This window comes from Manacus candei, unplaced genomic scaffold (genome assembly GCF_025592945.1).
Source record: "Manacus candei isolate 608988 ecotype Guabito, Panama unplaced genomic scaffold, ASM2559294v1 h1tg000033l, whole genome shotgun sequence".
NCBI classification, from domain to species: Eukaryota; Metazoa; Chordata; class Aves; order Passeriformes; family Pipridae; genus Manacus; species Manacus candei.
This window is the reverse complement of record NW_026138081.1, coordinates 11,081,421-11,095,616: the sequence shown is the minus strand read 5'-3', so window position 1 is coordinate 11,095,616 and position 14,196 is coordinate 11,081,421. Positions and strand designations below refer to the sequence as shown.

General features: G+C 36.7%; 1 protein-coding gene across 7 annotated transcripts in view; it reads right to left on the bottom strand.

Annotated features, from left to right (window-relative positions):
- The window catches only part of FUT8 (fucosyltransferase 8), a 103,390-nt gene that overhangs the window by 80,800 nt on the left and 8,394 nt on the right, over positions 1-14,196 (bottom strand). Inside the window, exon 2 of one of the 7 annotated variants that reach the window (XM_051792068.1) lies at positions 2,253-2,366. The exons of the other annotated variants lie outside the window; for them this stretch is intronic. The gene's annotated coding sequence lies outside the window, so the exon portion shown is untranslated. The remainder of the gene's footprint in view (positions 1-2,252; positions 2,367-14,196) is intronic. 7 annotated transcript variants of the gene reach the window in all.

The following is a 14,196-nucleotide window of genomic DNA, read 5'->3' as shown; positions in this document are numbered from 1 at the left end:
TAAAATACATAAAAACACACAGAACAATAAAAAGAAAGCAAGAATATCTGGGTCAGTTTTTTCCATACTAATCTACCATCGGAGTGTAGTAGCTACTCAATAGCTGCTGACAAAGCAGAGGAGGAAAAAACCCAAAAAGTTCCAATGTAGTTTACATCTCTACTGCAGGAAAATTTGTCCACATACTGTCAATGATCAATTAAAAAAAAAAAGAAAAAATTACAAAACACTGAAATATGTGGAGTTGAATTGACACAAAACAACCCAGTTTAGGCTGGACAAGACATTCGTAGCTCTGCTTCATGCTCCCTGTATGACAGTTAAATTTTAATGTGAGTTACGAGCTTTGTTTTGCAACCAACTATGTACTTATTTTAGAGTATTTTCTTGTAGCCTGTAGTCTGCTCAGACTAACTCACGAAGAAGTAACAAATACTGTACTGTAATCGGGATGCATGAAAACGGCAAATTTTCCTGTCAATCCACAAATCTATAACTAAGAGGAAAGAAATATAGCTTTTGGGGGCTTTTTTCCACAGTTCCACAAAAAGAATAGACAGTAATTTTGCATCAGTTGTGATTATCTTAAAACGGCCTACTCTGAGACATTCAGAACTTCAAAACTATCAAAGAGTTTGTAAGTTTCCGGTTTAGTATTGCTAATAAATCCCTGAAAATGGAATTCTATTTAAAATGTAAAAGATAAAACTATTTTAAAAAATCTTTGCATTTGTTGTTCAAACACCTCAACAATATTTACAAATATCGCTAATTAGACAGTGGTTTCTTCCAGATAAATCTGGTCCTCTTGCAGAGATCTTTATGGAAATAAAGGTCATGAAGTGACCTTGCAGATAGGAAATTTTGGCTATATGCCCAGTTCTGACTGAATTGTTGGGTGAACATGGACTAGTCACTACAATTATTTTTTAGAAAAATTAATCTATTTATAAAAAAAATATATATCCTTATAAAGGGTTCAATACCATCTGCAGTGTTTAATCCAGTCTCCTGCATTGCAAGAATCCATTCAAAACCAAGTCCAAAACATTTCCTCAGCATTTTTCATGTAATTTGAAATTGAATTTGAAAAAGATGCAAAACTTGAATGCACAACAGCAAGATAATAGAGTTCCAGGATGTCACATTTTAAGTGCCTCCAACTACATGTTAGCTGAAAAGACCTACATCACCTCGGGAATACAGAAGGGTGCAGCAGTGGGAAGAAAATGGAAACACTTCTCCCTTCCCATTTGTCTGGGGTAAACTGATTTAACTTTGAACATAGACACTAGATCCTTATGCCAGGCCATACTTCCCTAATACCGCAGAAAGAATCAGACATCACTCAAAATCCCACCTTTAGTGAATGGCAAATTGTCTCTGCTTCAAAAAAGATAAACTATGCACCAAGAAGAGAAAAAATAAAAATAAAAAATATTCCCCTCTGATCTGAACAGGATACCAGTGGTAGCCCTAAGGAACAGAATTTGTAAACTTGGAAGCTTTATGACAAATAACAATCAAATATTTTCTTGTCTGCTCTATCCTCTTTCTCAGAGATTTCTGTTATTCTATGACTACAAAATCTCATATGTTTATTTTTAATTTCTGACTCAAGGATCAACCTCATAATCTTACACAGTCTTCTTATATAAATACACAAAACATCATCTTGAACCACTGAGTTTCTTTCTCCCCATTACTGAGACTAGACCTCATCCTCTGATTTTCAAACAAGATTTGTTATTAAGTTTATCCCTCAGATACATTTATTTTCAGATGTTTCTCTCCCATATATGCCCTCAAATCCAATTGAGACTTTTGTTATTCTTCCTAGGTCTTACTTGCCAAATTCTTTCATTCTCCTTTAAGAAGGCAACTTCAGCTTAATCACACTAACAGTTCTTTCTTATCCCAAGGACTCAGACTTTTCTGGGTGTGACTGTGATCAGAGCTATATGCCATTCTAAATGTAAATCAACCTTTACTAGCTGGTCCCAGCAATCTTTTTTAAAAGCTAGAAACCAGGAGGTGTGGTTTAGAATCAAGTTACACCCACGAAGTCACATGATCTGAGAAAGAAACAGATCAGGATCTGGGTCATACAAAAACAATCCCCCTTTCTGGTACCAGGAGTTCTCATCTGTGCTCAGGTATGTGAATTTGCAATCTATTTGTTTTTTATTAAACTTAAATCATTTTCTATTACTCCGAACAGACAAATCTACTACTAAGTGTGAAAATCCTACCTTCTCCAGTACAAGCAATTTCTGAAGCACACAGACCAGCTTTTTAGTGAAGTCACTTGCATATTTTAGTGCTGGCTCTACAGTTTCAAGTAGCTGGCAGAGAACTCACTGAATCTGTGTTAGGGAAAACATATGAAAAGAATCAAGTTTAAACAAAAAAACCACTTAAACAACAAAATCGGTAAATTAGTAAAGAAAAAAATTATTCCATCTGTAAGCCAAGTGAGGCTCAGAACATGATTCTTCCAGTTTTAAGATATATACTGTTGTATTCTAATAGAGAAGTAGTTATTTAACTGAAAAACTGAACTTCGTTTCTCTTATACCCATCAATCCATCTGTCTGGTAGCATTATTAGTTGCTGATACTAAGCAAATTTATTTAAACAAATATGGAAAGAAAGAACATCCCAGGGAAACAGAGGGGCAGATCATCTTTTTAATGATTATATTAAAAAAATAAGGTTATCAATATATATTATATAATGGCTTAGGGCTTGGTTGGGTGTTTTTTTTCCTTATGATTCCTTACTGCTAGAGCTAAAAAAGGTGGAATATATTCAATCCATAATATGCAAGGATCAAAGCCAAATCATCTAACTTCTACTGCACACAGAAGAAAGCTCTCGGGAATTAGCTGTTTTGCAGAGAAGTGCAAAGGATTCTTTCTGCAGTTCAACTCTGTAAAGGAGGTTCCCCTTCAAACAAGCTTTGATTACCACTGGTTTGAGAAGGACATACAGTTGTTCAATAAAATTCCACTTCAATCAAACAAGATCTGGGAGCATTATTCCTCACTATTCCTCAAAACAAGCCTAAAAGACAAAGATCACCTCACACTTGTTTTTCTTTATCAGATATGACTTTGACACTTTGACCTTGTTCTAAGAGTACACCATTTTTAATAGCACAAATAACAGTTAGGAGCAAAATTCAGTATCATTTAGTGCTTATCCCTTACAGAAGAAAACATAAAATAGTTGCTATAAGGTATAAAGTCCCTTCATGATATTGAAATTTTCACACATAATCATTTCTCAAGGCATAAACTCAGCACTGTCTACAAAACTGATACAGTACACAGAACAGTACAAAATCCACTGATTTCTTTTATGGATGTATTAAAGAGACAAACAATTAAGTTATTCAATAACATCCCAAATGTAAGCATATTTTTAATCAATGTGACACTATGCAAGTTCTTTCCTGCTCCCCTCCTTCAAGACACACTGACTGACCCAACCACTTGACTTATCTTTCCATTTTATTTACATGTCCATGGCTGACACATCCTATTATTCCTGGAAGACAGGTCACTGTTGTTCAGTGTCTGCAGCCCTACATTTTTCACTTTATAAAGGTTGATGTATGCTAGAGTGACATTGCTCACACATTACACTATTGCATGTGTAGCACAAATTTGGGGAAAATTTGGAAAAACACTTCAAGCACTGGACCTCTCTTAGTTCTCTAAAATCCAGGAAAACATATGTTTCTTTTCCCCAGAGTTCCACTTTTTCTCAGCCATATGAAGTGCCATCTGTGCTTCCCAGCCTGGCAGGCTAAAAATTTGCTGTCATTCAAATCACCAGTGAGCAAATTAAAGGCAAAGAGTGTCCTCTTTGATAAAATAACAAGATTTACAAATGGCAACCTAGATCACAGCTCCAAAGTAATGAGTGGCAAGCGTGGGTAGTTAAAGGGTCACAGGGAGGAGAAGACTATCTTCAGAGCTTCCTTGTGAACTTCTGATTCTCAGTAAACTAACACAAGAACTATGGAGAATAAAACTAAGGGTTGCTGGAAATCTCAGAAAGTAAACAAAAATATAACTCAACTGACACAACACATTTAGTGGGATACTCCATAGCATTAGAGAGCATACTTGGCTCAGGAAGGACGGATATATATGGTGGAGCAGGAATCTTGTCTTGAATATCTTAAGATTTGTATACTTGTTCTGAGATCCAGAATGCAACAGAAGCCAAACACTCCACATAACATTAGAATGAGAAAGTTACAGTGAGAAGGAAAGTGTAGACCTCCTATAAATTACCAAATCAGAAAATTTAAGTGGATGAGGACTTGGAAGGACTGTTGTGAGAGATTGTTAGATTGTTTATTTTTTTTTTTTTTTGTTGTTGTTGTTGGGTTTCTTTTTTTTTTTCATTCTAGACAGCTAGTAGAATCATTCAAAGCACAAGATTTAATAATAATGATTCACAGAGTAGGCCTTTTAGGAAGCAGATCACAGATAAAACTGAGTTAACCTAGCTGGTAACTGGCTTGACTACTGCCTTTATAAAAGTTAACCTTAAAGGTTACATCAATATATTAATGACTAAAACTTTCCCAGACACTAAAATGCAAATCATCATGTCAGAACAAGTCCTGAAATACTTTTGATAAAGGCCAACTGCACTCTTCCAACCTCTGGGAACAATCTGAGGGTTATCACATGGCTGGGAAAACTTCCAAATGGTACTGCACATAGCTACCTGTTTTGAAGGCTGAAAGATTAACAGAAAGGACAAATCTCAATCTGTGCCAGCTGTCCTCAATACCAGACAATGGTCCACTTTATTAGTGCTGATGCAGTCAAAAGGGATTTGAAATCAAACCAGCTTAAGGGAACTAAAATTAAGTGCAGATAAAGTCCGGAAAAGTACATAAAAGAAGAGGAAAAAGTAGTAACCATCTTTAGAAATTTAACTAAAAGAATCAGAAAATTTAGAGGCAAGAAAACCACACAGAAAGAACACTCTGTAGACACAGGCTAATGAGTGAAATGACTGAAAAAAAGCTGTCAGGAAAGCCCAATTAAGAATATTGTTAAGTGAGAATACACTCAACATAAAAACGAAATAAAAGCTGAAATGCTAGCAAAACCTGTCTCTTGAAATAAGGTTAAGAAATAAAATAAGAAAAACAAACCTGGGTTTGAATTTGAGAAAGAAAATAGTTTGTGCAGTACAGCTCATGATTATTTGTTACAAATTGCAGTAATTAGTTCAAAAGAGAAAGTCTATCCTACCAAAAGACAAGGCCATGAGCAATGTAGGACAGTCACAGAAAAAAAAAAAATCAGCAAGCTTCACAGAAGAAGGAAGATGGTACCATACACGTCACTGAAAAACAATTATGATGTTGAAAACACAACACGAAGGAACATGGCTGTAAGCTAATAAAAAATCTAACTTGCTTCTAGTTCATTTATATAAAAAAGCAAGGGGGTCTTGCTATTAATTAGGAAGGATCATTTTAAACTCCGGGGTTTAATTCAACTTATCAAACTTCTGACATAAAGGAGGTAAAGTTTTTTAAAAATTAAAAAAGATACACTTTACTATCCACTACAAATACCACCTATGCCTACAAATAACATTACCCAAATCTTTTACAGACAGAGAAATTTGTATTGAAAAAGATGGGAACACACGAGAAATACCAACAGAACCATTAAAAATCCTTTATGTATGAATTGAAACAACTCATTTAGTAGATTAAAAGAAAGAAACCTCATTTTGTACTGTGCCTTAGATGGCCCCACCCTTCTTCCTCTTTTTTCCTTCTTAAAAAGGTAAGTTCTTCAAACCTGCCCACAGTGAGCACACGGTTTGATTTTGCTATGGAAATTATAGTAGGAATTCATATATTATTTCATCTTTCCTTTTAAGTTTTTCAAGCAAGAACCAAATAAAAATCATACCACTTTATTCCAAAGTCTATCATTGATCAGCTGAGTGACTCTGTTTTTACTAACTGACTGCTCAAATAGCAGTGCATTAACAAGATTGTGGTCAACCTCACTGCTGTGACTCAGAGCCATACCAGCAGCTGTGCAGATTTAAAAGATAGTATCAGTTTCGTGCTGCTGCCACCGCTCCTCTGTGGGAAGGCAGTGAACAGATGCAAGCAGCGTTCAGCATCCAGGAAGCTGAAAAAAAGGAAGACACAACACTGCTTCCCTTGAGAGAGCAATACAGCTTCATGTTCATATCAGACATGATAAATGTTCATATTTATCAGACAGACTAATAAAGGCAGATCTTCAAACAAATGTCACAAAAACTATCAAATCTGAGATCCTGGCAATTAAGATCAAAGAATTGGTCAGGGATTTTCAATAAGAAAAATCTAAAAGACCTTTCTGAAATTTGCCTGTTAGGAAGCTGATGGTGCCTGATAATGAAGGAAGCTGAAAATTTGTATTGAATTAATTCCATCAGCATGAATATTATACAAAAACCCATGCAATTTATATCATTCAATACACCAGAAAATGCCTTTGAATCTATTCCTTGATACTACACACCAAGTTTAATAGAGCCTAAATGTTAGGGAAAAAAACATGCACTAATACTAGAGTACATTTCATTTCAGAAAGGTTTCAGGTGTTTTAAGTTTCTCATATTTGCATAAATCCTGACACATCTTTTCCTTGAGCACACTTCACCACAAACAGACTAAAATAGTGTGATATTAAGAGACTGTTGCTAAATGTATGCTTCAAGCTTCCTCCGGAAGTGATTGCTATTTTTCTATCTCCCACTTTTACTATCCATTAGGCAATCTTGTTCTGTATTTGCCTCTTACTCCTCTGACTCCTAAACCATGAAGGAAATTTTTTGAAAATTATACATGTGTCTTTCCTAATTGGTGATAAACAGCAAATAAAATTTTTAAAGTTACATGTTGAATTTAATCAAGCTAAATTTCATTTTTTTATCTCTTTCAGTCTATAATATATGAAAGAAAGCAAACAGACACTTCAATGACTTTACTGTGGGTTAAAGGGTCCACAAATGAGTGCTCCATTCATTCCCAAAACAAGTAAATATTGGTAGTAAGCCATCTTTCCCTACACTGTACAATGACCACGATACAAGCTACCCTATCGTGTTGAGCTGACCTTGGCTAGACAACCTGTGCCCACCAAGATCATCTATTACTCCCCCTTCTCAGCTGGACAGAGGAGAGAAAATAAGATGGAAAACAACTCCTAGGTTAGAAGAAGGCAGTTTACCAAAGCCAAATCGAAAGTTTGTGCAGAGGAAAAAAAAATAATTTTTATTCTCTCCTTCCCATCAGCAAGTGCTGTCCAGCCACTTCCCAGGAAGTAGAGTTTCAGCTTGTGTCGTGGTTGTTCCAGAGGGCAAACACTGTAAATAACAAATGGCCCACCTTCCTCCTCCTTTTCTTAGCTTTTTCATTTAAGCTGACATCACATGGTATGGAATATCCTTTTGGTTCATTGGCTCACCTGTCCTAGTTGTGTCCCCGATCAGGATCTTTCCCACCACCAGCCAATTGTTGGGGGGCAGAATGTTGGAGAAACAGTGCTGATGCTGTGCCAGCACCACTTAACAGTAGCCAAACACCAGTGTGTTATCACCACCTTTCCAGCTACCAATGCAAAGCACAGCACTATGAGGGCTGCTATGGGAAATATGAACTCCCTCTCAGCCAGATCCAATACACCTACATGACCAGTATAAGGTATAAACCAGTATAATTACATAGTTTTGTATATACTTATGTCTATACGTGTATTATACGGATATGTATAGTTTACACGTATACTCTAGTTTTCTAGCAGGAAAGAATTTTATAAATTGCACCAAGCATCACTTCTGTTTTCCTTTATAACAGTAGCTTCAGTTAACCACAGATCACCCCTTCCCACTGCAGTCAAGTTGCTGCCAGATACCAAGCAAAGAAAACAAAGCAGAACTCAAAGAGAGATACAGAATCATGAAAATGGGTTTTCTGCTAAATCTTGATTTCAGTAAGAGGACAGCAGGAAAGTAAAAAGTAATATATGGAAGAACTGTAGGAAGCATGAAAGAAAAGACACTGAGACAATGCTAAAAAAAAACCAACATTGATATGTAATCTTAAGACTGATATAAAAGCAAATTTTGTAGCAGTTTTCACTATACACGTAGTTTTAATGAGATACAGTTTGACATCAGTGTTGACCATCATTGAACTTATTAGACTGTTTACTGGACAAAGAAGGAGAAACTTGTGACTACACTTCATACATTTCTGATAAGAAATAGAAAGTCTAAAGCTGATAAAGCACAAGATGAAAGATAAAAGATAAAAGACAGATGAGAGAGATGTTGAGGTTCAAACTGCACCCTCAAGAATTGATGACTCTGCCTTCCAAAGATCTTTTCTCTACACACTGTACATGCTACCACCAATTACATATACCTAATAAGTGCAGGTTAGGGAAGACAGACCCCTGTAATAGTATAAATATCATTAGAAATCACAGTTCAAAAGAAAATACTTCGTTTTGGTTTACCACACTCCAGCAGAAACTTTTCACACTGATACATGTGCTACTAATACACCACAAAAAGTATTTACACTGATTCTGATTATTCTTAAAGACCATCATATGGTATTTGGGGTTTTTTATGTCAGTACATACTAACTGCACACCTGGACTATCCACCTTCAAAATAAAAGTCTTTACACAGCATATCCAAACACAGATGAAGAACTCTCAGATGAGAATACACAGTTTTCACATCTGACCTAACATAAAAATTTTTAAAATGCCAAAACCTAAGGGCCCTGAGCTCTAGATACACTTCAACATCAGATGATGACAGTCAAACACCATATTAAAAATATTTTCAAGCAACAACCAGAAAAAGAACTGTCCAAAGGAGCATTCCACATGCTTCCATTTCACAGCACTTATGATTTCAAAAAGAACAGTTAAAGCTAACACCTTTTTTGATAAGATATGGCTAAGCCAGATAAAGAAATAATCAATCTCATTGTGGTTGCTTCTGCCAGGGAAGGTAAGAAGTTTAAATTAAATACTGCACAATTGTAGGAGACTTCAGGAGAAAAGCCAGTGCCAAAAGCTTATCAATCTAAAGATTCCCTGTTTGTTTATGACTTCGAGTATGCCAGAGAAACATTAACTACACAAGCAGCTCTTTACTGTCCTAGAAGTCAGATCAGTGGAAACTGCTGTAAGAAACAAAAAACTGTACTGGCTAAATGTTTGACTTGCAGGTGTCACTGAGTTATATCCACTATTTACAAATTTCTCAGCAGGAACCAATAATCTTCATGAACATCCAGGATGCACCTTTCCTGTCTAACACAGTGTAAGCATATTGCAACATTTCACATCGGTGTCATAAGGAAATATATTTAAATGAAAATTTAATGACTGTGGAAAAGTGCTTACATGTTTATATTAGCCATATAAACATGAAGAAAGTCAAAAGGCCTGACTGCAATGAAAGCTGTTCAGTATCTGTACACACCTTTGAGGTAGCACTCTGAAATAAACAAGATACAATTCTGCTTACTATTTTTCACACTTATTTTAAAACATAACCATGTAATTGATACATTGGTTAGCATTTTTGATGGGACACTAAACCATATTTCCATTTACTAGCTCAGATTTTTGAAAACATAAAAAATTAGTCCAATAAAACTATAAAAGCAAAAGACCATCAAAATTAATCATTTATTTTCCTAAACAATCTGTAGCAAAACACATTTTGTGTGGTTTAAAGGACAAGATGCCATCCAGAGGGACCTGGACAAGCTTGAGAAGTGGGCCTGTGGCAATCTGATGAGATTTAATAAGGTCAAGTGCAAGGTGCTACACCTGAATCAGGGCAACCACCGCCCGTGTCCTGGTTCTGGCCAGGACAGGGTTAATGTTTTGCAGTAACCCGAAGGAAGCATGGCTAGGACACCAAGGTTATTCTGTATCACCTCCTGTCATTGCCTGGGCCAGGAAAAGGGGACTCTCACTTCTAAGGAGAAGGGATTCCTTCCAGTCAAGAAAACATGGTTGATGAAGCCGTTCAGTATTGTCTATTATTGGGAATGTTTGTCCATGTGAATCATCTTTTCTCATACCTTTTGTTATTAATATTGTTGCTGTTACTGTTCCTTTTCTTATCTCATTGCTGTTTCCATCAAATTGTTCTTATCTCAACCCGTGATCTTTGCCTTTTGTGCCTCCAATTGGAGGGAGGAAGGGGAGTTCCACCTGGTTTGGAGAGTCTTGGTGGGGGCACTGAACCAAGGAGTACCCTTCCTAAACCACAACACCCTGGCATCAGTACAGCCTGGGGATGAACAGATCAAGAGCAGCCCTGCTGAGGACTTGGAGATGCTGGTGAATGAGAAACTGGACGTGGGCTGGCAGTGTGCACTCGAAGCCCAGAAAGCCAAACGTACCCTGGGCTGCAGCAAAAGCAGTGTGGCCAGCAGGATAAGGGAGGGGATTCTGCCCCTCTGCTCTGCTCTAGTGAGATCTCACTTGGAATACTGTGTCCAGCTCTTGGGTCCCCAGCACACGAAGGACATCGACCTGTTGGAGTCAGTCCAGAGGAGGCCATAAAATGATTAGAGAGATGGAGCACCTCTCTTCTGAGAAAGGCAGAGAGATTTGGGATTGTTCAGGCTGGAAAAGAGAAGGCTTTGGGGTGATCTAACGGTGGTTTCCCATACCTGAAGGAAGCCTACAAGAAAGATGGAGAGGGACTTTTCACAAGAGCATTTAGTGATAGGACAAGGGGGAATGCCTTCAAACTGAAAGTGAGTAGGTTTAGATTAGATATTAGGAAGAAATTCTTTACTGTGAGGATGGTGAGGCACTGGAACAGGTTGCCCAGAGAAGGTGTGTATGCCCCAACCCTGGAAGTGTTCAAGGCCACGTTGGATGGAGCTCTGAACAACCTGGTCTAGTGAAAAGTGTCCCTGTCCATGGCAGGGAGGTTGAAACTACATGATCTTTAAAGTCCCTTCCAACCTGAACCATTCTGTAATTTCATAACATTCAGAATATCATACAGATGCCTTAACCAACATGATGTAAACTTGAATATACATGAAGATCTTTACTACATTGTACCACAGTGAATTTTATGTTTGTCTTCCAAAATACATAATTTTTTTTCATAAATCTCCACTTTAAGGAGAGGGCTCTCTGCCTGAGAAAGCAGGATATTATTTAATCAAGAGCAAATCCAGAATCAGACAGGCCAAAGTACTGCACAAGGGATCCCCAAAATTAACAAACTGGTAAAATTTACATTGTATTAAAGTTCCAATCAAAGACCAGTTGGAGGGGCAGGGAAGTGAATACATGTCATGTCAACAAAAACTGCAGATAAAAAAGATTCATATTTAATCTTTCCCATAAAAAAATGAACAAAAGGATAGCTTAATCACAGGTGAAACCTGTAACTGTGATCAAACCAACACTGGAGACTGGCATGCAGCTAACTAATCCATTTACAAATACAAATGTGACAGTTCCCTTCAAAACTTGTGAAGAAAGAGCAAGCCCAGCCCAAGCAGTCACTCCATTCAAATAGTGAAGCTGAGTAATACACTTGGACTAGTAGATATATTCACAATCTGCTTAAGAAAATGTGTCACAAAAAACACAGTCCTGAAAGGCCCAACTGAAAACATAGTTGCTCACAAAACTGTAACTGTCTCTGCAAAGCAAGGACAGCAGGATCTTATCTCCTTAGGACTTTAGAAAACAGTGGATTTGGAAGTAAACAAAAAATCAACATTCTGTAGAACAGTATTTCGAACTCATTCTGTGGAGACTCTAGGATCAAAACAGCTCTAGCAAAGAGATACCAGTATATCCTGTTATACCTCAACACACAGTTTTATGACCTTTCTGTCAGATTTCAGTAGTTGGGGTATTTCCTATTCTTGGTCCAATAGCTTTAAGCAACTAGATGTGTTCAGTGTGTCTGAGGATAAACTGCAAGTGACTTTTTACATGTTTACAGAGAGGTCTTAAGAGCAAGCAACTGAATAGAGACCATGTTCTCTCAGCTCTTCTGTAGACGCAGAATTCTTAACATTACCTATGCATGACACTCCAGTATGTTGTACAGGAAAATTAAATAAGCATTTTAAATTATGCTGATCCCTCTGTATCTCATATGTATGCCTAACTCCTTGAGAGACCAACATTTCTGTGCTCTAGTTATACCGAATCCCTCATCCTGTAAGAGCACTGTCCATTGTAATCAAGTGACGAAGAATAAAAGGGCTTTCTCATATGCATTACAAGAACCCCGCTGCCACTGAAGGAAAAAAATTACATCAGAAGAAATCATCAACAACCTGCTAAGGAACACCCCTTGCTCCCTAGAAAGCACACAAAGCACACATCTGCAGAGTTTGAAGATGCTGTTATAGGATGGAAGCTGCCATATTAGCCAAATTGCAACCCATCTTTACAGCCTGGCATGGTAAAGTTCTGAGTACTGATACCTAATCCAGCACTACCTCATTGAAATTAAAAGACAAAACTGGTTGCAGAGAGAATGTCTAGCAGTTCAATCCAAATCCAGACTGCTGAATAGGCATCTGCAATGAAGAATAACTCAAGGAGAACATCCTTCAATGACAATGGATGCCTCCAGTGAGCCACATGAGGAAAAAGGTGTAATTCATACTGTCCTAACTACTATAAATTAAAAACACCCCAAGTAGTAGACAGATCAAAAAGTCAGATGCTGTACTGTTTAAAAAAAAATCCCAACAGAACCATGAAACAGATTTAGTTATTGAACAGGAATGTGAAGACATGCATCCAGAACATTGTAAACCCCAAGTCATTGTAAACCCCAGATTATAGAAAAAGGAAGGGTAGAGACTATCTAAGCATACCAAAGCATGGCACAATATCATGAAGGTGTCTCAGTGAAACCCCAAAAGTAGGGGAAACAATTAATTTTTTTTGTTTGTTTCTTTTAGTTTTTCTCCTGTGAACCCAAACGTTGCCCTAAAATAAGGAATAAATGCTTGCCTAGGCAGACGAGAGGAACAAAAGACATAACGAGCCCTGCCATGAATGGTCTTATACCACTGGGGTGGGAGAAAAACAGAAGAGAGAGAGATAAAAAGAGTCCATCAACATATCACATTTATTAGATGACCGTACACTTGAGATGAAATAGTTTTTGCTGTTGCAGTATGAGTATCCATACTGATTGTCAAACACAGGAAGTTATTTAGCAAACACCCAAAAAGAGACCAGACGTCAGCTAAGTACAGCATATCAGAAACCTGTATACATATTTCAGGTATATTATGTATTTTATCATCATAAATAGAGGCACAGAGCTAAAAACAAAAATCACAGGCAATCTGAAAGCTCATATCTTGACATTTGGTCAACAGAAATCTCCCTAGAGGCAAAGTGTTTAAGGAAGAAATGTTTGTAATTGAATAAACTAATAATTTAAAGAAATTAAAAATAAAAAGTTTTATGAACTGTTCAATAAACAGCATATTGGACAAATACTTAAATATTTATTACATACATGCACATAGACAACTCCAAAAGAAATAAACTCCAAAAAGCTTAACAAGTTTGTTGGTACCCATACAAATCAGACTTACCTTGAAAAGTTACTATGTCACTGTGCAAGTTCTAAACAAATTACAGTTAAGTTTAACATAAATAATATAATAAACTAAAGATGAACATTGGGAGGTTATTGGAACAGAATTCCTACTGTTCTTTTAGAAAATCTTTTGTAATAGCAATGCTTTGAAGAAAGAGCTTAACTCACAGCAACCCAAAATTAATGTCCAGAAGATATTCAAAGCAATGTTCCACAAGCTTCTAAAAAGAGTCTTCAGCTTGCAGAATTAATAATGTCATGGTGATACTCATTGCTATTAACTGTCTCACAAAAGAAATACCATAACATTACAGAAAATTATTTCATCTTACTACTACAAAGTTATGAAGCAAACATATAATGAAAGCAGACTCCTAAAAAGCATTTACATTCAGAATTAATATTGCTACCACAAAGAAATTGTAGCAGCACAAACTTCATCAAATTCTAGAATTACCAACAGTTAAAGTGTTTCATTTTATTTTTTATGTATTATATATTCTG